Raw genomic sequence first — 22,675 nt, 5'->3', positions numbered from 1 at the left:
TGCAAACAATGCCAGCTTAGGCGTCTTCTCTGTCACATTAGCATGCCAAGTCCCAGAATGCTCAGCGGCCCACTGGATGACACTTTTGTGTCTCACCTCAATGTCAATACCTCTTCCAAGGATGGGCAGAAATTGGCAGACACTGATTTGGTTAGCTTTGCGCAGTGGCAGTATCATAGCCAATGAGGTCCACCTGAGGCGTGATTATTGCTAATTGAAAACTAATCCCAATACCCCGCTGTGATGACTTGAAATACAGTCAGCACTGGCAATTTTTGAGAGTCTCTCAGGAGACTGAGCAATATGTTTGAAACAGCAGAAAAGCAATGGCTTCTAAGATGCAGACTGAGATGTGTTAGAGTTGAGGAAGCGGGTCACGGGGCCGGGGACACTATAGAGATCTTTTGTGTCATCACGCAGCCTGCTGAGTAGAACAATATGTGATTGCCACGTCATGCTCGTTCCCCCCCACTTGCCTTTAATCCAGAGTGGACTCTACCTCATTAAATTTTTCCTTGCGTTTTCTCTGCTAGACCTGGCATCATGAGGCTAAAGGTGAACTTTCTTTATTTGTAACCCAGTCAATTAGGAAGAATACTGGAAGCGTGTTGGTCCAGGGTTAAGGAACCAGTTTGGCCGGTGTGTTTTTTGCAAGGCCCTTGTTTCCAGTGAAAGAGCATTGACCTATAAGTTACACTAAGCCAGAAACTTTCAGCGTTCTCCATCTCTACCAGACTGGACCCTATCTGCATGGTTGCAAGCTGTCCTAAAAAATGGAATGGGAGAGGACGATTGGCCAGCCGGAGTGAGCCAAATACTTGTGCATTCAGGCACACATCTCCTCTTTCTTTTGGGCGCATGGTCTTTTTCTGCCATAAAAGTGAAGTTTCAAGCAGATTGGACTGTTTTGGAGGAGGAGCTTTCAAAGCCCGGATAGCTCAGTCGGTAGAGCATCAGACTTTTAATCTGAGGTTCAAGTCACTGTTCGGGCGATAGCTTTGTCCTTGTTGTTGAGCTGCGGATAAGGTAATCTTTATGCCCATCTGCCGGAGTGCTCACTGGCCTAGAGAGAGGAAATGTCCTAAGGGATGCAAAATTCCCCCTTTCAAGGCTCTGTGAATCTAGCCCAGAAATAAAGGTGGCTGCAGGTGTTTGCCTGAACAACTGATTCCCAACAAGCCTGGTCTACGCCAGCTTTCCTGGACTCCAGTTCAGGCTTGTTATCCACAAAGCTTTCAACGACGGGCCCAAAGCTTTCCACCTTGGCTTTTTTTTCCCCAACAGTGCAGCCGTCGGACCATATGCATTCAGTGGCCTTTGAGAACTGCTGTGGGAGAAAGCCATTTGACATCTAGGCCCAAAACTTGACATTCTCCTTAGTCCTTTCAAATGCAAACAATGCCAGCTTAGGCGTCTTCTCTGTCACATTAGCATGCCAAGTCCCAGAATGCTCAGCGGCCCACTGGATGACACTTTTGTGTCTCACCTCAATGTCAATACCTCTTCCAAGGATGGGCAGAAATTGGCAGACACTGATTTGGTTAGCTTTGCGCAGTGGCAGTATCATAGCCAATGAGGTCCACCTGAGGCGTGATTATTGCTAATTGAAAACTAATCCCAATACCCCGCTGTGATGACTTGAAATACAGTCAGCACTGGCAATTTTTGAGAGTCTCTCAGGAGACTGAGCAATATGTTTGAAACAGCAGAAAAGCAATGGCTTCTAAGATGCAGACTGAGATGTGTTAGAGTTGAGGAAGCGGGTCACGGGGCCGGGGACACTATAGAGATCTTTTGTGTCATCACGCAGCCTGCTGAGTAGAACAATATGTGATTGCCACGTCATGCTCGTTCCCCCCCACTTGCCTTTAATCCAGAGTGGACTCTACCTCATTAAATTTTTCCTTGCTTTTTCTCTGCTAGACCTGGCATCATGAGGCTAAAGGTGAACTTTCTTTATTTGTAACCCAGTCAATTAGGAAGAATACTGGAAGCGTGTTGGTCCAGGGTTAAGGAACCAGTTTGGCCGGTGTGTTTTTTGCAAGGCCCTTGTTTCCAGTGAAAGAGCATTGACCTATAAGTTACACTAAGCCAGAAACTTTCAGCGTTCTCCATCTCTACCAGACTGGACCCTATCTGCATGGTTGCAAGCTGTCCTAAAAAATGGAATGGGAGAGGACGATTGGCCAGCCGGAGTGAGCCAAATACTTGTGCATTCAGGCACACATCTCCTCTTTCTTTTGGCCGAATGGTCTTTTTCTGCCATAAAAGTGAAGTTTCAAGCAGATTGGACTGTTTTGGAGGTGGAACTTTCAGAGCCCGGATAGCTCAGTCGGTAGAGCATCAGACTTTTAATCTGAGGGTCTAGGGTTCAAGTCCCTGTTCGGGCGGTAGCTTTGTCCTTGTTGTTGAGCTGCGGATAAGGTAATCTTTATGCCCATCTGCCGGAGTGCTCACAGGCCTAGAGAGAGGAAATGTCCTAAGGGATGCAAAATTCCCCCTTTCAAGGCTCTGTGAATCTAGCCCAGAAATAAAGGTGGCTGCAGGTGTTTGCCTGAACAACTGATTCCCAACAAGCCTGGTCTACGCCAGCTTTCCTGGACTCCAGTTCAGGCTTGTTATCCACAAAGCTTTCAACGACGGGCCCAAAGCTTTCCACCTTGGCTTTTTTTTCCCCAACAGTGCAGCCGTCGGACCATATGCATTCAGTGGCCTTTGAGAACTGCTGTGGGAGAAAGCCATTTGACATTTGACATCTAGGCCCCAAAACTTGACATTCTCCTTAGTCCTTTCAAATGCAAACAATGCCAGCTTAGGCGTCTTCTCTGTCACATTAGCATGCCAAGTCCCAGAATGCTCAGCGGCCCACTGGATGACACTTTTGTGTCTCACCTCAATGTCAATACCTCTTCCAAGGATGGGCAGAAATTGGCAGACACTGATTTGGTTAGCTTTGCGCAGTGGCAGTATCATAGCCAATGAGGTCCACCTGAGGCGTGATTATTGCTAATTGAAAACTAATCCCAATACCCCGCTGTGATGACTTGAAATACAGTCAGCACTGGCAATTTTTGAGAGTCTCTCAGGAGACTGAGCAATATGTTTGAAACAGCAGAAAAGCAATGGCTTCTAAGATGCAGACTGAGATGTGTTAGAGTTGAGGAAGCGGGTCACGGGGCCGGGGACACTATAGAGATCTTTTGTGTCATCACGCAGCCTGCTGAGTAGAACAATATGTGATTGCCACGTCATGCTCGTTCCCCCCCACTTGCCTTTAATCCAGAGTGGACTCTACCTCATTCAATTTTTCCTTGCTTTTTCTCTGCTAGACCTGGCATCATGAGGCTAAAGGTGAACTTTCTTTATTTGTAACCCAGTCAATTAGGAAGAATACTGGAAGCGTGTTGGTCCAGGGTTAAGGAACCAGTTTGGCCGGTGTGTTTTTTGCAAGGCCCTTGTTTCCAGTGAAAGAGCATTGACCTATAAGTTACACTAAGCCAGAAACTTTCAGCGTTCTCCATCTCTACCAGACTGGACCCTATCTGCATGGTTGCAAGCTGTCCTAAAAAATGGAATGGGAGAGGACGATTGGCCAGCCGGAGTGAGCCAAATACTTGTGCATTCAGGCACACATCTCCTCTTTCTTTTGGCCGAATGGTCTTTTTCTGCCATAAAAGTGAAGTTTCAAGCAGATTGGACTGTTTTGGAGGTTTCAGAGCCCGGATAGCTCAGTCAGTAGAGCATCAGACTTTTAATCTGAGGGTCCAGGGTTCAAGTCCCTGTTCGGGCGGTAGCTTTGTCCTTGTTGTTGAGCTGCGGATAAGGTAATCTTTATGCCCATCTGCCGGAGTGCTCACTGGCCTAGAGAGAGGAAATGTCCTAAGGGATGCAAAATTCCCCCTTTCAAGGCTCTGTGAATCTAGCCCAGAAATAAAGGTGGCTGCAGGTGTTTGCCTGAACAACTGATTCCCAACAAGCCTGGTCTACGCCAGCTTTCCTGGACTCCAGTTCAGGCTTGTTATCCACAAAGCTTTCAACGACGGGCCCAAAGCTTTCCACCTTGGCTTTTTTTTCCCCAACAGTGCAGCCGTCGGACCATATGCATTCAGTGGCCTTTGAGAACTGCTGTGGGAGAAAGCCATTTGACATCTAGGCCCCAAAACTTGACATTCTCCTTAGTCCTTTCAAATGCAAACAATGCCAGCTTAGGCGTCTTCTCTGTCATATTAGCATGCCAAGTCCCAGAATGCTCAGCGGCCCACTGGATGACACTTTTGTGTCTCACCTCAATGTCAATACCTCCTCCAAGGATGGGCAGAAATTGGCAGACACTGATTTGGTTAGCTTTGCGCAGTGGCAGTATCATAGCCAATGAGGTCCACCTGAGGCGTGATTATTGCTAATTGAAAACTAATCCCAATACCCCGCTGTGATGACTTGAAATACAGTCAGCACTGGCAATTTTTGAGAGTCTCTCAGGAGACTGAGCAATATGTTTGAAACAGCAGAAAAGCAATGGCTTCTAAGATGCAGACTGAGATGTGTTAGAGTTGAGGAAACGGGGCCGGGGACACTATAGAGATCTTTTGTGTCATCACGCAGCCTGCTGAGTAGAACAATATGTGATTGCCACGTCATGCTCGTTCCCCCCCACTTGCCTTTAATCCAGAGTGGACTCTACCTCATTCAATTTTTCCTTGCTTTTTCTCTGCTAGACCTGGCATCATGAGGCTAAAGGTGAACTTTCTTTATTTGTAACCCAGTCAATTAGGAAGAATACTGGAAGCGTGTTGGTCCAGGGTTAAGGAACCAGTTTGGCCGGTGTGTTTTTTGCAATGCCCTTGTTTCCAGTGAAAGAGCATTGACCTATAAGTTACACTAAGCCAGAAACTTTCAGCGTTCTCCATCTCTACCAGACTGGACCCTATCTGCATGGTTGCAAGCTGTCCTAAAAAATGGAATGGGAGAGGACGATTGGCCAGCCGGAGTGAGCCAAATACTTGTGTATTCAGGCACACATCTCCTCTTTCTTTTGGGCGCATGGTCTTTTTCTGCCATAAAAGTGAAGTTTCAAGCAGATTGGACTGTTTTGGAGGTGGAGCTTTCAGAGCCCGGATAGCTCAGTCGGTAGAGCATCAGACTTTTAATCTGAGGGTCCAGGATTCAAGTCCCTGTTTGGGCGGTAGCTTTGTCCTTGTTGTTGAGCTGCGGATAAGGTAATCTTTATGCCCATCTGCCGGAGTGCTCACTGGCCTAGAGAGAGGAATTGTCCTAAGGGATGCAAAATTCCCCCTTTCAAGGCTCTGTGAATCTAGCCCAGAAATAAAGGTGGCTGCAGGTGTTTGCCTGAACAACTGATTCCCAACAAGCCTGGTCTACGCCAGCTTTCCTGGACTCCAGTTCAGGCTTGTTATCCACAAAGCTTTCAACGACGGGCCCAAAGCTTTCCACCTTGGCTTTTTTTTCCCCAACAGTGCAGCCGTCGGACCATATGCATTCAGTGGCCTTTGAGAACTGCTGTGGGAGAAAGCCATTTGACATTTGACATCTAGGCCCCAAAACTTGACATTCTCCTTAGTCCTTTCAAATGCAAACAATGCCAGCTTAGGCGTCTTCTCTGTCACATTAGCATGCCAAGTCCCAGAATGCTCAGCGGCCCACTGGATGACACTTTTGTGTCTCACCTCAATGTCAATACCTCCTCCAAGGATGGGCAGAAATTGGCAGACACTGATTTGGTTAGCTTTGCGCAGTGGCAGTATCATAGCCAATGAGGTCCACCTGAGGCGTGATTATTGCTAATTGAAAACTAATCCCAATACCCCGCTGTGATGACTTGAAATACAGTCAGCACTGGCAATTTTTGAGAGTCTCTCAGGAGACTGAGCAATATGTTTGAAACAGCAGAAAAGCAATGGCTTCTAAGATGCAGACTGAGATGTGTTAGAGTTGAGGAAGCGGGTCATGGGGCCGGGGACACTATAGAGATCTTTTGTGTCATCACGCAGCCTGCTGAGTAGAACAATATGTGATTGCCACGTCATGCTCGTTCCCCCCCACTTGCCTTTAATCCAGAGTGGACTCTACCTCATTCAATTTTTCCTTGCTTTTTCTCTGCTAGACCTGGCATCATGAGGCAAAAGGTGAACTTTCTTTATTTGTAACCCAGTCAATTAGGAAGAATACTGGAAGCGTGTTGGTCCAGGGTTAAGGAACCAGTTTGGCCGGTGTGTTTTTTGCAAGGCCCTTGTTTCCAGTGAAAGAGCATTGACCTATAAGTTACACTAAGCCAGAAACTTTCAGCGTTCTCCATCTCTACCAGACTGGACCCTATCTGCATGGTTGCAAGCTGTCCTAAAAAATGGAATGGGAGAGGACGATTGGCCAGCCGGAGTGAGCCAAATACTTGTGCATTCAGGCACACATCTCCTCTTTCTTTTGGGCGCATGGTCTTTTTCTGCCATAAAAGTGAAGTTTCAAGCAGATTGGACTGTTTTGGAGGTGGAGCTTTCAGAGCCCGGATAGCTCAGTCGGTAGAGCATCAGACTTTTAATCTGAGGGTCCAGGGTTCAAGTCCCTGTTCGGGCGGTAGCTTTGTCCTTGTTGTTGAGCTGCGGATAAGGTAATCTTTATGCCCATCTGCCGGAGTGCTCACTGGCCTAGAGAGAGGAAATGTCCTAAGGGATGCAAAATTCCCCCTTTCAAGGCTCTGTGAATCTAGCCCAGAAATAAAGGTGGCTGCAGGTGTTTGCCTGAACAACTGATTCCCAACAAGCCTGGTCTACGCCAGCTTTCCTGGACTCCAGTTCAGGCTTGTTATCCACAAAGCTTTCAACGACGGGCCCAAAGCTTTCCACCTTGGCTTTTTTTTCCCCAACAGTGCAGCCGTCGGACCATATGCATTCAGTGGCCTTTGAGAACTGCTGTGGGAGAAAGCCATTTGACATTTGACATCTAGGCCCCAAAACTTGACATTCTCCTTAGTCCTTTCAAATGCAAACAATGCCAGCTTAGGCGTCTTCTCTGTCACATTAGCATGCCAAGTCCCAGAATGCTCAGCGGCCCACTGGATGACACTTTTGTGTCTCACCTCAATGTCAATACCTCTTCCAAGGATGGGCAGAAATTGGCAGACACTGATTTGGTTAGCTTTGCGCAGTGGCAGTATCATAGCCAATGAGGTCCACCTGAGGCGTGATTATTGCTAATTGAAAACTAATCCCAATACCCCGCTGTGATGACTTGAAATACAGTCAGCACTGGCAATTTTTGAGAGTCTCTCAGGAGACTGAGCAATATGTTTGAAACAGCAGAAAAGCAATGGCTTCTAAGATGCAGACTGAGATGTGTTAGAGTTGAGGAAGCGGGTCACGGGGCCGGGGACACTATAGAGATCTTTTGTGTCATCACGCAGCCTGCTGAGTAGAACAATATGTGATTGCCACGTCATGCTCGTTCCCCCCCACTTGCCTTTAATCCAGAGTGGACTCTACCTCATTCAATTTTTCCTTGCTTTTTCTCTGCTAGACCTGGCATCATGAGGCTAAAGGTGAACTTTCTTTATTTGTAACCCAGTCAATTAGGAAGAATACTGGAAGCGTGTTGGTCCAGGGTTAAGGAACCAGTTTGGCCGGTGTGTTTTTTGCAAGGCCCTTGTTTCCAGTGAAAGAACATTGACCTATAAGTTACACTAAGCCAGAAACTTTCAGCGTTCTCCATCTCTACCAGACTGGACCCTATCTGCATGGTTGCAAGCTGTCCTAAAAAATGGAATGGGAGAGGACGATTGGCCAGCCGGAGTGAGCCAAATACTTGTGCATTCAGGCACACATCTCCTCTTTCTTTTGGCCGAATGGTCTTTTTCTGCCATAAAAGTGAAGTTTCAAGCAGATTGGACTGTTTTGGAGGTTTCAGAGCCCGGATAGCTCAGTCGGTAGAGCATCAGACTTTTAATCTGAGGGTCCAGGGTTCAAGTCCCTGTTCGGGCGGTAGCTTTGTCCTTGTTGTTGAGCTGCGGATAAGGTAATCTTTATGCCCATCTGCCGGAGTGCTCACTGGCCTAGAGAGAGGAAATGTCCTAAGGGATGCAAAATTCCCCCTTTCAAGGCTCTGTGAATCTAGCCCAGAAATAAAGGTGGCTGCAGGTGTTTGCCTGAACAACTGATTCCCAACAAGCCTGGTCTACGCCAGCTTTCCTGGACTCCAGTTCAGGCTTGTTATCCACAAAGCTTTCAACGACGGGCCCAAAGCTTTCCACCTTGGCTTTTTTTTCCCCAACAGTGCAGCCGTCGGACCATATGCATTCAGTGGCCTTTGAGAACTGCTGTGGGAGAAAGCCATTTGACATCTAGGCCCCAAAACTTGACATTCTCCTTAGTCCTTTCAAATGCAAACAATGCCAGCTTAGGCGTCTTCTCTGTCATATTAGCATGCCAAGTCCCAGAATGCTCAGCGGCCCACTGGATGACACTTTTGTGTCTCACCTCAATGTCAATACCTCCTCCAAGGATGGGCAGAAATTGGCAGACACTGATTTGGTTAGCTTTGCGCAGTGGCAGTATCATAGCCAATGAGGTCCACCTGAGGCGTGATTATTGCTAATTGAAAACTAATCCCAATACCCCGCTGTGATGACTTGAAATACAGTCAGCACTGGCAATTTTTGAGAGTCTCTCAGGAGACTGAGCAATATGTTTGAAACAGCAGAAAAGCAATGGCTTCTAAGATGCAGACTGAGATGTGTTAGAGTTGAGGAAACGGGGCCGGGGACACTATAGAGATCTTTTGTGTCATCACGCAGCCTGCTGAGTAGAACAATATGTGATTGCCACGTCATGCTCGTTCCCCCCCACTTGCCTTTAATCCAGAGTGGACTCTACCTCATTAAATTTTTCCTTGCTTTTTCTCTGCTAGACCTGGCATCATGAGGCTAAAGGTGAACTTTCTTTATTTGTAACCCAGTCAATTAGGAAGAATACTGGAAGCGTGTTGGTCCAGGGTTAAGGAACCAGTTTGGCCGGTGTGTTTTTTGCAATGCCCTTGTTTCCAGTGAAAGAGCATTGACCTATAAGTTACACTAAGCCAGAAACTTTCAGCGTTCTCCATCTCTACCAGACTGGACCCTATCTGCATGGTTGCAAGCTGTCCTAAAAAATGGAATGGGAGAGGACGATTGGCCAGCCGGAGTGAGCCAAATACTTGTGTATTCAGGCACACATCTCCTCTTTCTTTTGGGCGCATGGTCTTTTTCTGCCATAAAAGTGAAGTTTCAAGCAGATTGGACTGTTTTGGAGGAGGAGCTTTCAGAGCCCGGATAGCTCAGTCGGTAGAGCATCAGACTTTTAATCTGAGGTTCAAGTCACTGTTCGGGCGATAGCTTTGTCCTTGTTGTTGAGCTGCGGATAAGGTAATCTTTATGCCCATCTGCCGGAGTGCTCACTGGCCTAGAGAGAGGAATTGTCCTAAGGGATGCAAAATTCCCCCTTTCAAGGCTCTGTGAATCTAGCCCAGAAATAAAGGTGGCTGCAGGTGTTTGCCTGAACAACTGATTCCCAACAAGCCTGGTCTACGCCAGCTTTCCTGGACTCCAGTTCAGGCTTGTTATCCACAAAGCTTTCAACGACGGGCCCAAAGCTTTCCACCTTGGCTTTTTTTTCCCCAACAGTGCAGCCGTCGGACCATATGCATTCAGTGGCCTTTGAGAACTGCTGTGGGAGAAAGCCATTTGACATCTAGGCCCCAAAACTTGACATTCTCCTTAGTCCTTTCAAATGCAAACAATGCCAGCTTAGGCGTCTTCTCTGTCACATTAGCATGCCAAGTCCCAGAATGCTCAGCTGCCCACTGGATGACACTTTTGTGTCTCACCTCAATGTCAATACCTCCTCCAAGGATGGGCAGAAATTGGCAGACACTGATTTGGTTAGCTTTGCGCAGTGGCAGTATCATAGCCAATGAGGTCCACCTGAGGCGTGATTATTGCTAATTGAAAACTAATCCCAATACCCCGCTGTGATGACTTGAAATACAGTCAGCACTGGCAATTTTTGAGAGTCTCTCAGGAGACTGAGCAATATGTTTGAAACAGCAGAAAAGCAATGGCTTCTAAGATGCAGACTGAGATGTGTTAGAGTTGAGGAAGCGGGTCACGGGGCCGGGGACACTATAGAGATCTTTTGTGTCATCACGCAGCCTGCTGAGTAGAACAATATGTGATTGCCACGTCATGCTCGTTCCCCCCCACTTGCCTTTAATCCAGAGTGGACTCTACCTCATTCAATTTTTCCTTGCTTTTTCTCTGCTAGACCTGGCATCATGAGGCAAAAGGTGAACTTTCTTTATTTGTAACCCAGTCAATTAGGAAGAATACTGGAAGCGTGTTGGTCCAGGGTTAAGGAACCAGTTTGGCCGGTGTGTTTTTTGCAAGGCCCTTGTTTCCAGTGAAAGAGCATTGACCTATAAGTTACACTAAGCCAGAAACTTTCAGCGTTCTCCATCTCTACCAGACTGGACCCTATCTGCATGGTTGCAAGCTGTCCTAAAAAATGGAATGGGAGAGGACGATTGGCCAGCCGGAGTGAGCCAAATACTTGTGCATTCAGGCACACATCTCCTCTTTCTTTTGGGCGCATGGTCTTTTTCTGCCATAAAAGTGAAGATTCAAGCAGATTGGACTGTTTTGGAGGTGGAGCTTTCAGAGCCCGGATAGCTCAGTCGGTAGAGCATCAGACTTTTAATCTGAGGGTCCAGGGTTCAAGTCCCTGTTCGGGCGGTAGCTTTGTCCTTGTTGTTGAGCTGCGGATAAGGTAATCTTTATGCCCATCTGCCGGAGTGCTCACTGGCCTAGAGAGAGGAAATGTCCTAAGGGATGCAAAATTCCCCCTTTCAAGGCTCTGTGAATCTAGCCCAGAAATAAAGGTGGCTGCAGGTGTTTGCCTGAACAACTGATTCCCAACAAGCCTGGTCTACGCCAGCATTCCTGGACTCCAGTTCAGGCTTGTTATCCACAAAGCTTTCAACGACGGGCCCAAAGCTTTCCACCTTGGCTTTTTTTTCCCCAACAGTGCAGCCGTCGGACCATATGCATTCAGTGGCCTTTGAGAACTGCTGTGGGAGAAAGCCATTTGACATTTGACATCTAGGCCCCAAAACTTGACATTCTCCTTAGTCCTTTCAAATGCAAACAATGCCAGCTTAGGCGTCTTCTCTGTCACATTAGCATGCCAAGTCCCAGAATGCTCAGCGGCCCACTGGATGACACTTTTGTGTCTCACCTCAATGTCAATACCTCCTCCAAGGATGGGCAGAAATTGGCAGACACTGATTTGGTTAGCTTTGCGCAGTGGCAGTATCATAGCCAATGAGGTCCACCTGAGGCGTGATTATTGCTAATTGAAAACTAATCCCAATACCCCGCTGTGATGACTTGAAATACAGTCAGCACTGGCAATTTTTGAGAGTCTCTCAGGAGACTGAGCAATATGTTTGAAACAGCAGAAAAGCAATGGCTTCTAAGATGCAGACTGAGATGTGTTAGAGTTGAGGAAGCGGGTCACGGGGCCGGGGACACTATAGAGATCTTTTGTGTCATCACGCAGCCTGCTGAGTAGAACAATATGTGATTGCCACGTCATGCTCGTTCCCCCCCACTTGCCTTTAATCCAGAGTGGACTCTACCTCATTAAATTTTTCCTTGCTTTTTCTCTGCTAGACCTGGCATCATGAGGCTAAAGGTGAACTTTCTTTATTTGTAACAAAGTCAATTAGGAAGAATACTGGAAGCGTGTTGGTCCAGGGTTAAGGAACCAGTTTGGCCGGTGTGTTTTTTGCAAGGCCCTTGTTTCCAGTGAAAGAGCATTGACCTATAAGTTACACTAAGCCAGAAACTTTCAGCGTTCTCCATCTCTACCAGACTGGACCCTATCTGCATGGTTGCAAGCTGTCCTAAAAAATGGAATGGGAGAGGACGATTGGCCAGCCGGAGTGAGCCAAATACTTGTGCATTCAGGCACACATCTCCTCTTTCTTTTGGGCGCATGGTCTTTTTCTGCCATAAAAGTGAAGTTTCAAGCAGATTGGACTGTTTTGGAGGTGGAGCTTTCAGAGCCCGGATAGCTCAGTCGGTAGAGCATCAGACTTTTAATCTGAGGGTCCAGGGTTTCAAGTCCCTGTTCGGGCGGTAGCTTTGTCCTTGTTGTTGAGCTGCGGATAAGGTAATCTTTATGCCCATCTGCCGGAGTGCTCACTGGCCTAGAGAGAGGAAATGTCCTAAGGGATGCAAAATTCCCCCTTTCAAGGCTCTGTGAATCTAGCCCAGAAATAAAGGTGGCTGCAGGTGTTTGCCTGAACAACTGATTCCCAACAAGCCTGGTCTACGCCAGCTTTCCTGGACTCCAGTGCAGGCTTGTTATCCACAAAGCTTTCCACCTTGGCTTTTTTTTCCCCAACAGTGCAGCCGTCGGACCATATGCATTCAGTGGCCTTTGAGAACTGCTGTGGGAGAAAGCCATTTGACATCTAGGCCCCAAAACTTGACATTCTCCTTAGTCCTTTCAAATGCAAACAATGCCAGCTTAGGCGTCTTCTCTGTCATATTAGCATGCCAAGTCCCAGAATGCTCAGCGGCCCACTGGATGACACTTTTGTGTCTCACCTCAATGTCAATACCTCCTCCAAGGATGGGCAGAAATTGGCAGACACTGATTTGGTTAGCTTTGCGCAGTGGCAGTATCATAGCCAATGAGGTCCACCTGAGGCGTGATTATTGCTAATTGAAAACTAATCCCAATACCCCGCTGTGATGACTTGAAATACAGTCAGCACTGGCAATTTTTGAGAGTCTCTCAGGAGACTGAGCAATATGTTTGAAACAGCAGAAAAGCAATGGCTTCTAAGATGCAGACTGAGATGTGTTAGAGTTGAGGAAGCGGGTCACGGGGCCGGGGACACTATAGAGATCTTTTGTGTCATCACGCAGCCTGCTGAGTAGAACAATATGTGATTGCCACGTCATGCTCGTTCCCCCCCACTTGCCTTTAATCCAGAGTGGACTCTACCTCATTAAATTTTTCCTTGCTTTTTCTCTGCTAGACCTGGCATCATGAGGCTAAAGGTGAACTTTCTTTATTTGTAACCCAGTCAATTAGGAAGAATACTGGAAGCGTGTTGGTCCAGGGTTAAGGAACCAGTTTGGCCGGTGTGTTTTTTGCAAGGCCCTTGTTTCCAGTGAAAGAGCATTGACCTATAAGTTACACTAAGCCAGAAACTTTCAGCGTTCTCCATCTCTACCAGACTGGACCCTATCTGCATGGTTGCAAGCTGTCCTAAAAAATGGAATGGGAGAGGACGATTGGCCAGCCGGAGTGAGCCAAATACTTGTGCATTCAGGCACACATCTCCTCTTTCTTTTGGGCGCATGGTCTTTTTCTGCCATAAAAGTGAAGTTTCAAGCAGATTGGACTGTTTTGGAGGTTTCAGAGCCCGGATAGCTCAGTCGGTAGAGCATCAGACTTTTAATCTGAGGGTCCAGGGTTCAAGTCCCTGTTCGGGCGGTAGCTTTGTCCTTGTTGTTGAGCTGCGGATAAGGTAATCTTTATGCCCATCTGCCGGAGTGCTCACTGGCCTAGAGAGAGGAAATGTCCTAAGGGATGCAAAATTCCCCCTTTCAAGGCTCTGTGAATCTAGCCCAGAAATAAAGGTGGCTGCAGGTGTTTGCCTGAACAACTGATTCCCAACAAGCCTGGTCTACGCCAGCTTTCCTGGACTCCAGTTCAGGCTTGTTATCCACAAAGCTTTCAACGACGGGCCCAAAGCTTTCCACCTTGGCTTTTTTTTCCCCAACAGTGCAGCCGTCGGACCATATGCATTCAGTGGCCTTTGAGAACTGCTGTGGGAGAAAGCCATTTGACATCTAGGCCCAAAACTTGACATTCTCCTTAGTCCTTTCAAATGCAAACAATGCCAGCTTAGGCGTCTTCTCTGTCACATTAGCATGCCAAGTCCCAGAATGCTCAGCGGCCCACTGGATGACACTTTTGTGTCTCACCTCAATGTCAATACCTCTTCCAAGGATGGGCAGAAATTGGCAGACACTGATTTGGTTAGCTTTGCGCAGTGGCAGTATCATAGCCAATGAGGTCCACCTGAGGCGTGATTATTGCTAATTGAAAACTAATCCCAATACCCCGCTGTGATGACTTGAAATACAGTCAGCACTGGCAATTTTTGAGAGTCTCTCAGGAGACTGAGCAATATGTTTGAAACAGCAGAAAAGCAATGGCTTCTAAGATGCAGACTGAGATGTGTTAGAGTTGAGGAAGCGGGTCACGGGGCCGGGGACACTATAGAGATCTTTTGTGTCATCACGCAGCCTGCTGAGTAGAACAATATGTGATTGCCACGTCATGCTCGTTCCCCCCCACTTGCCTTTAATCCAGAGTGGACTCTACCTCATTAAATTTTTCCTTGCGTTTTCTCTGCTAGACCTGGCATCATGAGGCTAAAGGTGAACTTTCTTTATTTGTAACCCAGTCAATTAGGAAGAATACTGGAAGCGTGTTGGTCCAGGGTTAAGGAACCAGTTTGGCCGGTGTGTTTTTTGCAAGGCCCTTGTTTCCAGTGAAAGAGCATTGACCTATAAGTTACACTAAGCCAGAAACTTTCAGCGTTCTCCATCTCTACCAGACTGGACCCTATCTGCATGGTTGCAAGCTGTCCTAAAAAATGGAATGGGAGAGGACGATTGGCCAGCCGGAGTGAGCCAAATACTTGTGCATTCAGGCACACATCTCCTCTTTCTTTTGGGCGCATGGTCTTTTTCTGCCATAAAAGTGAAGTTTCAAGCAGATTGGACTGTTTTGGAGGTGGAGCTTTCAGAGCCCGGATAGCTCAGTCGGTAGAGCATCAGACTTTTAATCTGAGGTTCAAGTCACTGTTCGGGCGATAGCTTTGTCCTTGTTGTTGAGCTGCGGATAAGGTAATCTTTATGCCCATCTGCCGGAGTGCTCACTGGCCTAGAGAGAGGAAATGTCCTAAGGGATGCAAAATTCCCCCTTTCAAGGCTCTGTGAATCTAGCCCAGAAATAAAGGTGGCTGCAGGTGTTTGCCTGAACAACTGATTCCCAACAAGCCTGGTCTACGCCAGCTTTCCTGGACTCCAGTTCAGGCTTGTTATCCACAAAGCTTTCAACGACGGGCCCAAAGCTTTCCACCTTGGCTTTTTTTTCCCCAACAGTGCAGCCGTCGGACCATATGCATTCAGTGGCCTTTGAGAACTGCTGTGGGAGAAAGCCATTTGACATCTAGGCCCAAAACTTGACATTCTCCTTAGTCCTTTCAAATGCAAACAATGCCAGCTTAGGCGTCTTCTCTGTCACATTAGCATGCCAAGTCCCAGAATGCTCAGCGGCCCACTGGATGACACTTTTGTGTCTCACCTCAATGTCAATACCTCTTCCAAGGATGGGCAGAAATTGGCAGACACTGATTTGGTTAGCTTTGCGCAGTGGCAGTATCATAGCCAATGAGGTCCACCTGAGGCGTGATTATTGCTAATTGAAAACTAATCCCAATACCCCGCTGTGATGACTTGAAATACAGTCAGCACTGGCAATTTTTGAGAGTCTCTCAGGAGACTGAGCAATATGTTTGAAACAGCAGAAAAGCAATGGCTTCTAAGATGCAGACTGAGATGTGTTAGAGTTGAGGAAGCGGGTCACGGGGCCGGGGACACTATAGAGATCTTTTGTGTCATCACGCAGCCTGCTGAGTAGAACAATATGTGATTGCCACGTCATGCTCGTTCCCCCCCACTTGCCTTTAATCCAGAGTGGACTCTACCTCATTAAATTTTTCCTTGCTTTTTCTCTGCTAGACCTGGCATCATGAGGCTAAAGGTGAACTTTCTTTATTTGTAACCCAGTCAATTAGGAAGAATACTGGAAGCGTGTTGGTCCAGGGTTAAGGAACCAGTTTGGCCGGTGTGTTTTTTGCAAGGCCCTTGTTTCCAGTGAAAGAGCATTGACCTATAAGTTACACTAAGCCAGAAACTTTCAGCGTTCTCCATCTCTACCAGACTGGACCCTATCTGCATGGTTGCAAGCTGTCCTAAAAAATGGAATGGGAGAGGACGATTGGCCAGCCGGAGTGAGCCAAATACTTGTGCATTCAGGCACACATCTCCTCTTTCTTTTGGCCGAATGGTCTTTTTCTGCCATAAAAGTGAAGTTTCAAGCAGATTGGACTGTTTTGGAGGTGGAACTTTCAGAGCCCGGATAGCTCAGTCGGTAGAGCATCAGACTTTTAATCTGAGGGTCCAGGGTTCAAGTCCCTGTTCGGGCGGTAGCTTTGTCCTTGTTGTTGAGCTGCGGATAAGGTAATCTTTATGCCCATCTGCCGGAGTGCTCACAGGCCTAGAGAGAGGAAATGTCCTAAGGGATGCAAAATTCCCCCTTTCAAGGCTCTGTGAATCTAGCCCAGAAATAAAGGTGGCTGCAGGTGTTTGCCTGAACAACTGATTCCCAACAAGCCTGGTCTACGCCAGCTTTCCTGGACTCCAGTTCAGGCTTGTTATCCACAAAGCTTTCAACGACGGGCCCAAAGCTTTCCACCTTGGCTTTTTTTTCCCCAACAGTGCAGCCGTCGGACCATATGCATTCAGTGGCCTTTGAGAACTGCTGTGGGAGAAAGCCATTTGACATTTGACATCTAGGCCCCAAAACTTGACATTCTCCTTAGTCCTTTCAAATGCAAACAATGCCAGCTTAGGCGTCTTCTCTGTCACATTAGCATGCCAAGTCCCAGAATGCTCAGCGGCCCACTGGATGACACTTTTGTGTCTCACCTCAATGTCAATACCTCTTCCAAGGATGGGCAGAAATTGGCAGACACTGATTTGGTTAGCTTTGCGCAGTGGCAGTATCATAGCCAATGAGGTCCACCTGAGGCGTGATTATTGCTAATTGAAAACTAATCCCAATACCCCGCTGTGATGACTTGAAATACAGTCAGCACTGGCAATTTTTGAGAGTCTCTCAGGAGACTGAGCAATATGTTTGAAACAGCAGAAAAGCAATGGCTTCTAAGATGCAGACTGAGATGTGTTAGAGTTGAGGAAGCGGGTCACGGGGCCGGGGACACTATAGAGATCTTTTGTGTCATCACGCAGCCTGCTGAGTAGAACAATATGTGATTGCCACGTCATGCTCGTTCCCCCCCACTTGCCTTTAATCCAGAGTGGACTCTACCTCATTCAATTTTTCCTTGCTTTTTCTCTGCTAGACCTGGCATCATGAGGCTAAAGGTGAACTTTCTTTATTTGTAACCCAGTCAATTAGGAAGAATACTGGAAGCGTGTTGGTCCAGGGTTAAGGAACCAGTTTGGCCGGTGTGTTTTTTGCAAGGCCCTTGTTTCCAGTGAAAGAGCATTGACCTATAAGTTACACTAAGCCAGAAACTTTCAGCGTTCTCCATCTCTACCAGACTGGACCCTATCTGCATGGTTGCAAGCTGTCCTAAAAAATGGAATGGGAGAGGACGATTGGCCAGCCGGAGTGAGCCAAATACTTGTGCATTCAGGCACACATCTCCTCTTTCTTTTGGCCGAATGGTCTTTTTCTGCCATAAAAGTGAAGTTTCAAGCAGATTGGACTGTTTTGGAGGTTTCAGAGCCCGGATAGCTCAGTCAGTAGAGCATCAGACTTTTAATCTGAGGGTCCAGGGTTCAAGTCCCTGTTCGGGCGGTAGCTTTGTCCTTGTTGTTGAGCTGCGGATAAGGTAATCTTTATGCCCATCTGCCGGAGTGCTCACTGGCCTAGAGAGAGGAAATGTCCTAAGGGATGCAAAATTCCCCCTTTCAAGGCTCTGTGAATCTAGCCCAGAAATAAAGGTGGCTGCAGGTGTTTGCCTGAACAACTGATTCCCAACAAGCCTGGTCTACGCCAGCTTTCCTGGACTCCAGTTCAGGCTTGTTATCCACAAAGCTTTCAACGACGGGCCCAAAGCTTTCCACCTTGGCTTTTTTTTCCCCAACAGTGCAGCCGTCGGACCATATGCATTCAGTGGCCTTTGAGAACTGCTGTGGGAGAAAGCCATTTGACATCTAGGCCCCAAAACTTGACATTCTCCTTAGTCCTTTCAAATGCAAACAATGCCAGCTTAGGCATCTTCTCTGTCATATTAGCATGCCAAGTCCCAGAATGCTCAGCGGCCCACTGGATGACACTTTTGTGTCTCACCTCAATGTCAATACCTCTTCCAAGGATGGGCAGAAATTGGCAGACACTGATTTGGTTAGCTTTGCGCAGTGGCAGTATCATAGCCAATGAGGTCCACCTGAGGCGTGATTATTGCTAATTGAAAACTAATCCCAATACCCCGCTGTGATGACTTGAAATACAGTCAGCACTGGCAATTTTTGAGAGTCTCTCAGGAGACTGAGCAATATGTTTGAAACAGCAGAAAAGCAATGGCTTCTAAGATGCAGACTGAGATGTGTTAGAGTTGAGGAAACGGGGCCGGGGACACTATAGAGATCTTTTGTGTCATCACGCAGCCTGCTGAGTAGAACAATATGTGATTGCCACGTCATGCTCGTTCCCCCCCACTTGCCTTTAATCCAGAGTGGACTCTACCTCATTAAATTTTTCCTTGCTTTTTCTCTGCTAGACCTGGCATCATGAGGCTAAAGGTGAACTTTCTTTATTTGTAACCCAGTCAATTAGGAAGAATACTGGAAGCGTGTTGGTCCAGGGTTAAGGAACCAGTTTGGCCGGTGTGTTTTTTGCAATGCCCTTGTTTCCAGTGAAAGAGCATTGACCTATAAGTTACACTAAGCCAGAAACTTTCAGCGTTCTCCATCTCTACCAGACTGGACCCTATCTGCATGGTTGCAAGCTGTCCTAAAAAATGGAATGGGAGAGGACGATTGGCCAGCCGGAGTGAGCCAAATACTTGTGTATTCAGGCACACATCTCCTCTTTCTTTTGGGCGCATGGTCTTTTTCTGCCATAAAAGTGAAGTTTCAAGCAGATTGGACTGTTTTGGAGGTGGAGCTTTCAGAGCCCGGATAGCTCAGTCGGTAGAGCATCAGACTTTTAATCTGAGGGTCCAGGATTCAAGTCCCTGTTTGGGCGGTAGCTTTGTCCTTGTTGTTGAGCTGCGGATAAGGTAATCTTTATGCCCATCTGCCGGAGTGCTCACTGGCCTAGAGAGAGGAATTGTCCTAAGGGATGCAAAATTCCCCCTTTCAAGGCTCTGTGAATCTAGCCCAGAAATAAAGGTGGCTGCAGGTGTTTGCCTGAACAACTGATTCCCAACAAGCCTGGTCTACGCCAGCTTTCCTGGACTCCAGTTCAGGCTTGTTATCCACAAAGCTTTCAACGACGGGCCCAAAGCTTTCCACCTTGGCTTTTTTTTCCCCAACAGTGCAGCCGTCGGACCATATGCATTCAGTGGCCTTTGAGAACTGCTGTGGGAGAAAGCCATTTGACATTTGACATCTAGGCCCCAAAACTTGACATTCTCCTTAGTCCTTTCAAATGCAAACAATGCCAGCTTAGGCGTCTTCTCTGTCACATTAGCATGCCAAGTCCCAGAATGCTCAGCGGCCCACTGGATGACACTTTTGTGTCTCACCTCAATGTCAATACCTCCTCCAAGGATGGGCAGAAATTGGCAGACACTGATTTGGTTAGCTTTGCGCAGTGGCAGTATCATAGCCAATGAGGTCCACCTGAGGCGTGATTATTGCTAATTGAAAACTAATCCCAATACCCCGCTGTGATGACTTGAAATACAGTCAGCACTGGCAATTTTTGAGAGTCTCTCAGGAGACTGAGCAATATGTTTGAAACAGCAGAAAAGCAATGGCTTCTAAGATGCAGACTGAGATGTGTTAGAGTTGAGGAAGCGGGTCATGGGGCCGGGGACACTATAGAGATCTTTTGTGTCATCACGCAGCCTGCTGAGTAGAACAATATGTGATTGCCACGTCATGCTCGTTCCCCCCCACTTGCCTTTAATCCAGAGTGGACTCTACCTCATTCAATTTTTCCTTGCTTTTTCTCTGCTAGACCTGGCATCATGAGGCAAAAGGTGAACTTTCTTTATTTGTAACCCAGTCAATTAGGAAGAATACTGGAAGCGTGTTGGTCCAGGGTTAAGGAACCAGTTTGGCCGGTGTGTTTTTTGCAAGGCCCTTGTTTCCAGTGAAAGAGCATTGACCTATAAGTTACACTAAGCCAGAAACTTTCAGCGTTCTCCATCTCTACCAGACTGGACCCTATCTGCATGGTTGCAAGCTGTCCTAAAAAATGGAATGGGAGAGGACGATTGGCCAGCCGGAGTGAGCCAAATACTTGTGCATTCAGGCACACATCTCCTCTTTCTTTTGGGCGCATGGTCTTTTTCTGCCATAAAAGTGAAGTTTCAAGCAGATTGGACTGTTTTGGAGGTGGAGCTTTCAGAGCCCGGATAGCTCAGTCGGTAGAGCATCAGACTTTTAATCTGAGGGTCCAGGGTTCAAGTCCCTGTTCGGGCGGTAGCTTTGTCCTTTTTGTTGAGCTGCGGATAAGGTAATCTTTATGCCCATCTGCCGGAGTGCTCACTGGCCTAGAGAGAGGAAATGTCCTAAGGGATGCAAAATTCCCCCTTTCAAGGCTCTGTGAATCTAGCCCAGAAATAAAGGTGGCTGCAGGTGTTTGCCTGAACAACTGATTCCCAACAAGCCTGGTCTACGCCAGCTTTCCTGGACTCCAGTTCAGGCTTGTTATCCACAAAGCTTTCAACGACGGGCCCAAAGCTTTCCACCTTGGCTTTTTTTTCCCCAACAGTGCAGCCGTCGGACCATATGCATTCAGTGGCCTTTGAGAACTGCTGTGGGAGAAAGCCATTTGACATTTGACATCTAGGCCCCAAAACTTGACATTCTCCTTAGTCCTTTCAAATGCAAACAATGCCAGCTTAGGCGTCTTCTCTGTCACATTAGCATGCCAAGTCCCAGAATGCTCAGCGGCCCACTGGATGACACTTTTGTGTCTCACCTCAATGTCAATACCTCTTCCAAGGATGGGCAGAAATTGGCAGACACTGATTTGGTTAGCTTTGCGCAGTGGCAGTATCATAGCCAATGAGGTCCACCTGAGGCGTGATTATTGCTAATTGAAAACTAATCCCAATACCCCGCTGTGATGACTTGAAATACAGTCAGCACTGGCAATTTTTGAGAGTCTCTCAGGAGACTGAGCAATATGTTTGAAACAGCAGAAAAGCAATGGCTTCTAAGATGCAGACTGAGATGTGTTAGAGTTGAGGAAGCGGGTCACGGGGCCGGGGACACTATAGAGATCTTTTGTGTCATCACGCAGCCTGCTGAGTAGAACAATATGTGATTGCCACGTCATGCTCGTTCCCCCCCACTTGCCTTTAATCCAGAGTGGACTCTACCTCATTCAATTTTTCCTTGCTTTTTCTCTGCTAGACCTGGCATCATGAGGCTAAAGGTGAACTTTCTTTATTTGTAACCCAGTCAATTAGGAAGAATACTGGAAGCGTGTTGGTCCAGGGTTAAGGAACCAGTTTGGCCGGTGTGTTTTTTGCAAGGCCCTTGTTTCCAGTGAAAGAGCATTGACCTATAAGTTACACTAAGCCAGAAACTTTCAGCGTTCTCCATCTCTACCAGACTGGACCCTATCTGCATGGTTGCAAGCTGTCCTAAAAAATGGAATGGGAGAGGACGATTGGCCAGCCGGAGTGAGCCAAATACTTGTGCATTCAGGCACACATCTCCTCTTTCTTTTGGCCGAATGGTCTTTTTCTGCCATAAAAGTGAAGTTTCAAGCAGATTGGACTGTTTTGGAGGTTTCAGAGCCCGGATAGCTCAGTCAGTAGAGCATCAGACTTTTAATCTGAGGGTCCAGGGTTCAAGTCCCTGTTCGGGCGGTAGCTTTGTCCTTGTTGTTGAGCTGCGGATAAGGTAATCTTTATGCCCATCTGCCGGAGTGCTCACTGGCCTAGAGAGAGGAAATGTCCTAAGGGATGCAAAATTCCCCCTTTCAAGGCTCTGTGAATCTAGCCCAGAAATAAAGGTGGCTGCAGGTGTTTGCCTGAACAACTGATTCCCAACAAGCCTGGTCTACGCCAGCTTTCCTGGACTCCAGTTCAGGCTTGTTATCCACAAAGCTTTCAACGACGGGCCCAAAGCTTTCCACCTTGGCTTTTTTTTCCCCAACAGTGCAGCCGTCGGACCATATGCATTCAGTGGCCTTTGAGAACTGCTGTGGGAGAAAGCCATTTGACATCTAGGCCCCAAAACTTGACATTCTCCTTAGTCCTTTCAAATGCAAACAATGCCAGCTTAGGCGTCTTCTCTGTCATATTAGCATGCCAAGTCCCAGAATGCTCAGCGGCCCACTGGATGACACTTTTGTGTCTCACCTCAATGTCAATACCTCCTCCAAGGATGGGCAGAAATTGGCAGACACTGATTTGGTTAGCTTTGCGCAGTGGCAGTATCATAGCCAATGAGGTCCACCTGAGGCGTGATTATTGCTAATTGAAAACTAATCCCAATACCCCGCTGTGATGACTTGAAATACAGTCAGCACTGGCAATTTTTGAGAGTCTCTCAGGAGACTGAGCAATATGTTTGAAACAGCAGAAAAGCAATGGCTTCTAAGAT

At 47.3% G+C, this 22,675-nt stretch overlaps 28 non-coding genes across 28 annotated transcripts; all 28 read left to right on the top strand.

Annotated features, from left to right (window-relative positions):
• The first annotated feature begins 153 nt into the window (after window positions 1-153).
• Window positions 154-294, top strand: LOC149447338 (U4 spliceosomal RNA). Its single transcript, XR_016306133.1, has one exon. It is a non-coding gene; the product is annotated as a U4 spliceosomal RNA (small nuclear RNA).
• A 1,249-nt stretch (window positions 295-1,543) lies between these two features.
• On the top strand, window positions 1,544-1,684 carry LOC149447337 (U4 spliceosomal RNA). The gene has a single exon (XR_016306132.1). It is a non-coding gene; the product is annotated as a U4 spliceosomal RNA (small nuclear RNA).
• A 633-nt stretch (window positions 1,685-2,317) lies between these two features.
• TRNAK-UUU (transfer RNA lysine (anticodon UUU)) lies at window positions 2,318-2,390 on the top strand. Its single transcript has one exon. It is a non-coding gene; the product is annotated as a tRNA-Lys (tRNA).
• A 559-nt stretch (window positions 2,391-2,949) lies between these two features.
• On the top strand, window positions 2,950-3,090 carry LOC149447335 (U4 spliceosomal RNA). Its single transcript, XR_016306131.1, has one exon. It is a non-coding gene; the product is annotated as a U4 spliceosomal RNA (small nuclear RNA).
• A 627-nt stretch (window positions 3,091-3,717) lies between these two features.
• On the top strand, window positions 3,718-3,790 carry TRNAK-UUU (transfer RNA lysine (anticodon UUU)). The gene has a single exon. It is a non-coding gene; the product is annotated as a tRNA-Lys (tRNA).
• A 552-nt stretch (window positions 3,791-4,342) lies between these two features.
• LOC149447333 (U4 spliceosomal RNA) lies at window positions 4,343-4,483 on the top strand. The gene has a single exon (XR_016306129.1). It is a non-coding gene; the product is annotated as a U4 spliceosomal RNA (small nuclear RNA).
• Window positions 4,484-5,741: 1,258 nt separating this feature from the next.
• Window positions 5,742-5,882, top strand: LOC149447332 (U4 spliceosomal RNA). Its single transcript, XR_016306128.1, has one exon. It is a non-coding gene; the product is annotated as a U4 spliceosomal RNA (small nuclear RNA).
• A 633-nt stretch (window positions 5,883-6,515) lies between these two features.
• On the top strand, window positions 6,516-6,588 carry TRNAK-UUU (transfer RNA lysine (anticodon UUU)). Its single transcript has one exon. It is a non-coding gene; the product is annotated as a tRNA-Lys (tRNA).
• Window positions 6,589-7,147: 559 nt separating this feature from the next.
• Window positions 7,148-7,288, top strand: LOC149447330 (U4 spliceosomal RNA). Its single transcript, XR_016306127.1, has one exon. It is a non-coding gene; the product is annotated as a U4 spliceosomal RNA (small nuclear RNA).
• A 627-nt stretch (window positions 7,289-7,915) lies between these two features.
• Window positions 7,916-7,988, top strand: TRNAK-UUU (transfer RNA lysine (anticodon UUU)). The gene has a single exon. It is a non-coding gene; the product is annotated as a tRNA-Lys (tRNA).
• A 552-nt stretch (window positions 7,989-8,540) lies between these two features.
• LOC149447328 (U4 spliceosomal RNA) lies at window positions 8,541-8,681 on the top strand. Its single transcript, XR_016306126.1, has one exon. It is a non-coding gene; the product is annotated as a U4 spliceosomal RNA (small nuclear RNA).
• Window positions 8,682-9,924: 1,243 nt separating this feature from the next.
• On the top strand, window positions 9,925-10,065 carry LOC149447327 (U4 spliceosomal RNA). The gene has a single exon (XR_016306125.1). It is a non-coding gene; the product is annotated as a U4 spliceosomal RNA (small nuclear RNA).
• A 633-nt stretch (window positions 10,066-10,698) lies between these two features.
• Window positions 10,699-10,771, top strand: TRNAK-UUU (transfer RNA lysine (anticodon UUU)). Its single transcript has one exon. It is a non-coding gene; the product is annotated as a tRNA-Lys (tRNA).
• A 559-nt stretch (window positions 10,772-11,330) lies between these two features.
• LOC149447325 (U4 spliceosomal RNA) lies at window positions 11,331-11,471 on the top strand. Its single transcript, XR_016306124.1, has one exon. It is a non-coding gene; the product is annotated as a U4 spliceosomal RNA (small nuclear RNA).
• Window positions 11,472-12,104: 633 nt separating this feature from the next.
• On the top strand, window positions 12,105-12,178 carry TRNAK-UUU (transfer RNA lysine (anticodon UUU)). Its single transcript has one exon. It is a non-coding gene; the product is annotated as a tRNA-Lys (tRNA).
• A 531-nt stretch (window positions 12,179-12,709) lies between these two features.
• LOC149447323 (U4 spliceosomal RNA) lies at window positions 12,710-12,850 on the top strand. The gene has a single exon (XR_016306123.1). It is a non-coding gene; the product is annotated as a U4 spliceosomal RNA (small nuclear RNA).
• Window positions 12,851-13,477: 627 nt separating this feature from the next.
• On the top strand, window positions 13,478-13,550 carry TRNAK-UUU (transfer RNA lysine (anticodon UUU)). The gene has a single exon. It is a non-coding gene; the product is annotated as a tRNA-Lys (tRNA).
• Window positions 13,551-14,101: 551 nt separating this feature from the next.
• Window positions 14,102-14,242, top strand: LOC149447321 (U4 spliceosomal RNA). Its single transcript, XR_016306122.1, has one exon. It is a non-coding gene; the product is annotated as a U4 spliceosomal RNA (small nuclear RNA).
• Window positions 14,243-15,491: 1,249 nt separating this feature from the next.
• Window positions 15,492-15,632, top strand: LOC149447320 (U4 spliceosomal RNA). The gene has a single exon (XR_016306121.1). It is a non-coding gene; the product is annotated as a U4 spliceosomal RNA (small nuclear RNA).
• A 633-nt stretch (window positions 15,633-16,265) lies between these two features.
• TRNAK-UUU (transfer RNA lysine (anticodon UUU)) lies at window positions 16,266-16,338 on the top strand. The gene has a single exon. It is a non-coding gene; the product is annotated as a tRNA-Lys (tRNA).
• A 559-nt stretch (window positions 16,339-16,897) lies between these two features.
• LOC149447318 (U4 spliceosomal RNA) lies at window positions 16,898-17,038 on the top strand. The gene has a single exon (XR_016306120.1). It is a non-coding gene; the product is annotated as a U4 spliceosomal RNA (small nuclear RNA).
• Window positions 17,039-17,665: 627 nt separating this feature from the next.
• Window positions 17,666-17,738, top strand: TRNAK-UUU (transfer RNA lysine (anticodon UUU)). Its single transcript has one exon. It is a non-coding gene; the product is annotated as a tRNA-Lys (tRNA).
• Window positions 17,739-18,290: 552 nt separating this feature from the next.
• LOC149447316 (U4 spliceosomal RNA) lies at window positions 18,291-18,431 on the top strand. The gene has a single exon (XR_016306118.1). It is a non-coding gene; the product is annotated as a U4 spliceosomal RNA (small nuclear RNA).
• Window positions 18,432-19,689: 1,258 nt separating this feature from the next.
• Window positions 19,690-19,830, top strand: LOC149447315 (U4 spliceosomal RNA). The gene has a single exon (XR_016306117.1). It is a non-coding gene; the product is annotated as a U4 spliceosomal RNA (small nuclear RNA).
• Window positions 19,831-20,463: 633 nt separating this feature from the next.
• Window positions 20,464-20,536, top strand: TRNAK-UUU (transfer RNA lysine (anticodon UUU)). Its single transcript has one exon. It is a non-coding gene; the product is annotated as a tRNA-Lys (tRNA).
• Window positions 20,537-21,095: 559 nt separating this feature from the next.
• LOC149447313 (U4 spliceosomal RNA) lies at window positions 21,096-21,236 on the top strand. Its single transcript, XR_016306116.1, has one exon. It is a non-coding gene; the product is annotated as a U4 spliceosomal RNA (small nuclear RNA).
• A 627-nt stretch (window positions 21,237-21,863) lies between these two features.
• TRNAK-UUU (transfer RNA lysine (anticodon UUU)) lies at window positions 21,864-21,936 on the top strand. The gene has a single exon. It is a non-coding gene; the product is annotated as a tRNA-Lys (tRNA).
• A 552-nt stretch (window positions 21,937-22,488) lies between these two features.
• LOC149447311 (U4 spliceosomal RNA) lies at window positions 22,489-22,629 on the top strand. The gene has a single exon (XR_016306115.1). It is a non-coding gene; the product is annotated as a U4 spliceosomal RNA (small nuclear RNA).
• Window positions 22,630-22,675: the final 46 nt, after the last annotated feature.

Source organism: Staurois parvus, unplaced genomic scaffold (assembly GCF_062004578.1).
Source record: "Staurois parvus isolate SC_StPar_1 unplaced genomic scaffold, SC_StPar_1.0 ptg000689l, whole genome shotgun sequence".
Classification (NCBI taxonomy): Eukaryota; Metazoa; Chordata; class Amphibia; order Anura; family Ranidae; genus Staurois; species Staurois parvus.
This window is presented reverse-complemented; position numbering and strand designations above follow the sequence as displayed.